Genomic DNA, 3,724 nt, shown 5'->3' on the forward strand with positions numbered 1-3,724 from the left:
GGGTTCAAGTGATTCTTCTGCCTCAGCCTCCCAAGTAGCTGGGATTACAGGTGCCTGCCACCACGCCTGGCTAATTTTTGTATTTTTAGTAGAGATGGAGTTTCACCATGTTGGTCAGCCTGGTCTCGAACTCCCAACCTCGTGATCCACCCACCTCGGCCTCCAAAAGTGCTGGGGTTACAAGCATGAGCCACTGCACCCGGCCTCTGCATTGTAATTTGAATTTCCAATAGTTTGTTGCTAATATGTAGAAAGACAATTTTTTTTTCCTGTTCTTAAAACTTATTTTATGTTCAGGGTTACACGTGCAGGTTTTTTATATATGTAAACGTGTGTCATGAAGGTTTGTTGTACAGATTACTTCATTACCCAGGTACTAAGCCTAGTACTCAATACTAGGTACTGGGATCAGAAAAAATACAATCATTTTCTGATCTTAAAGGATTAGAAAAAATACATTCCTTTCTCCCAACCTCCACCCTCGAGTAGACCCCAGTGTCTACTGTTGCCCTCTTTGTGTCCATGAGTTCTCATTATTTAGCTCCCACTTGGAAGTGAAAACATGTGATATTTGGTTTTCTGTTTCTGTGTTAGTTTGCTAAGGACAATGACCTCCAGCTCCATCCATGTTCCCACAAAAGACATGATCTCATTCTTGTTTATGGCTGCATAGTATTCCATGGTGTATACATATCACATTTTGTTTACCCAGTCTGTTGTTGATGGGTATTTGAGTTGACTCCATGTTTTTGCTATTGTGAATAGTGCTACAATGAATATTTGCATACATGTATCTTTATGATAGAATGATTTATATTCCTTTGGGCATATACCCAGTAACGGGATTGCTGAGTCAAATGGTAGTTCCATTTTTAGTTCTTTGAGGAATCACTACCTGCTTTCCACAGTGATTGAACTAATTTAAACTCCCACCAATAATGTAGAAGCATTCCCTTTCCTCTGCAAACTTGCCAGCATCTGTTATTTTTTTACTCTCTTTAATAATTGCCATTTTCACTGGTGTGAGATGGTAGCTCATTGTGGTTTTGATTTGTATTTCTCTAATGATCAGTGATACTGAACTTTTTTTCATACACTTGTTGGCCACATGTATGTCTTCTTTTGAAAAGTGTCTGTTCATGTCTTTTGCCCACTTTTTAATGGGGTTGTTTGGTTTTTGCTTGTAATCCCAGCACTTTGGGAGGCTGAGGCGGTTGGATCACCTGAGGTCAGGAGTTCAAGACCAGCCTGGCCAACACAGTGAAACCCCGTCTCTACTAAAAATAAAATACAAAAGAATTAGCCGGGTGTGATGGTGCACGGCTGTAGTCTCAGCTACTTTGGAGGCTGAGGGAAGAGAATTGCTTGAACCCAGGAAGCAGAGACTGCAGTGAGTCAAGATCATGCCACTGAACTCCAGCCTGGGTCACAGAGCAAGACTCCATCTCAAAAAAAAAAAAAAAAAAAAAAGATCCTGCTTCCAGGCCAGGCATAGTGGCTCATGCCTGTAATCCCAGCACTTTGGGAGTGCAAGGTGGGCAGATCATTTGAGTTCAGAAGTTTGAGACCAGCATGGCCGAGATAGTGAACCCTCGTCTCTACTAAAAAATACAAAAATTAGCCAGGCATGGTGGTGCACACCTGTAATCTCAGCTACTCAGGAGGCTGAGGCAGGGAGAATTTCCTGAACCCAGGAGGCGAAGGTTGTGGTGAGCCAAAATCATGCCACTGCACTCCAGCCTGGGTGACAGAGCAAGACACCATCTGAAAAATAAAAAAATAAAATATCCTGCTTTCAATTTATTTTATTTTACTTTATTTATTATTATTAATTTTTGAGACAGGGTCTTACCCCATCACCCAGGCTGGAGTACAGTGGTGTGACTATGGCTCACTGCAACCTTGACCTCCTCAGGCTCAGGTGATCCTCCCACCTCAGCCTCCAGAGTAGGTGAGATCACAGATGCATGCTACCACACCTAATTTTGTATTTTTCTGTAGAGACGGTGTTTTACCATGTTGCCCAGGCTGGTCTGGAACTCCTGGGCTCAAGCAATCCACCCTCCTGAACCTCCCAAAGTGCTGGACTAACAGGCGTGATGCACTGTGTCCGGCCCTGCTTCCAATTCTTTTGTGTATATACCTAGAAGTGAAATTGATGGATCAAATAATAATGCTATTTTTAACTTTTTGAAGAACTGCCATACTGTTTTTCATAGCAGCTATATCATTTTACATTCACAACAGAGCACAAGCGTTTGAATATATGACTAACCCAGTTCCGGAATCCTATTTTGAGAAGTTTCTTTGTTTTTTGTTTTGTTTTAACCTAGGTCTGGTGTCAATTACTGTATCAATCAGTGTCTTAGCATGCAGTAGTACCCGCGAAGGGCATTGATTTACAAATGTGTAGGTGCGTGGTGCTAGTTACTACCCCTAAGCCCAAAGGAACAAGGGCGGGGAATAGTTACTGAAACCTGGAAAGAGAAAGAGTCATGTAGATTCTGCTACCCTGAGGGAAGCGGTAACCATCAGATGAGGGATATGGGCACCCCACAGAAACCTCACAGAGGGAACTGGAATAAATGCCCTAACCTCACTCTCACTCTTTTCCTGCTGTTGCTCCCCAGTAGCTAACCCAACCAGAAGCAATGGTGTATGGGATCCCGTTGATGCAATCCATATAAGTCAGACACCTTAGTGGAGAGCAGGATGAAGATGGGCAGAAAGCAGATCTGGAGGGACAAACAGAAAGTATCCAACACTGCTGTATATACCTAGAGTCATAAGGCATGTGAATGTCCACCTTTAGGAGGTGATGTCAAAAGATTTTCAAAATGGCCACAGAACTTCCACTCCACTTGTAGTGTACAAGAGACTTTGTGAATGCATGTCTCCTCCTCCAAAATTTGAAAATGTCGAACTTTGTAATATTTATCTATTAAATGGTGTAAAATGGCATCTTACTGTGGCCTTGTTTCCACTGGCCCAGTCATCAATGATTTTATACATGTTTACAGTCCATAAGTAATTCCTCTCAGTAAAATACTTGTTTATATCTATATCATACTACTATCTCTGTTTATTCTAGAAATCTCTAAGCTCCTTGAGAATAAATACTGTGTCTTTGTATTTCTAGTGATAAAAGTACACAATAAATACTTGTTAAATAATTGAATTATTGCTAGAGACAAATGCTAGAACCAACGTTTCACTCAACAGAAAACTGGTGGAGTTGTGAATGCCTGGAAGTAATGATGGAAAGAAAGAACAGGCATTTTAAGTTCCTCCCCTTGAAGTGGATCTTCCTCAGAAGATGGGGAGATTTTCATGTGAGAATAAGGTCAGGAAGGAAATGAAAGAGGTTTTGAATTGATTTTATATGAAGGAGAATTTCTCACCTCGGAGTAGGAGTGCTACAAATTTCAAAGCAAAATGTAGGAGAATGGTTTTTGCTTTTTAAAATTTTTGGTCAGGGAGAAGAGCATGATTGGAATAGGGCATAGCAAGTTGCAAAAACACTTCTTCAAATTAGTCTAAGGGGATCAGTGACAGCCATGTGGCCGGATCAATGTACACTTTTTTAGTCTTTTTTTATATTCTGCCACTTAGCATCATTCCACGAAATTTAGCATCATTCCACGAAATACAGTATCATTCCACGACATACAGCATACAGCTTTCCTGAAACAAATTTTTTCTTCTGCCTGCTTTCTTTTTTTTT

This window comes from Colobus angolensis, unplaced genomic scaffold, assembly GCF_000951035.1.
Source record: "Colobus angolensis palliatus isolate OR3802 unplaced genomic scaffold, Cang.pa_1.0 Scaffold295, whole genome shotgun sequence".
NCBI classification, from domain to species: domain Eukaryota; kingdom Metazoa; phylum Chordata; class Mammalia; order Primates; family Cercopithecidae; genus Colobus; species Colobus angolensis.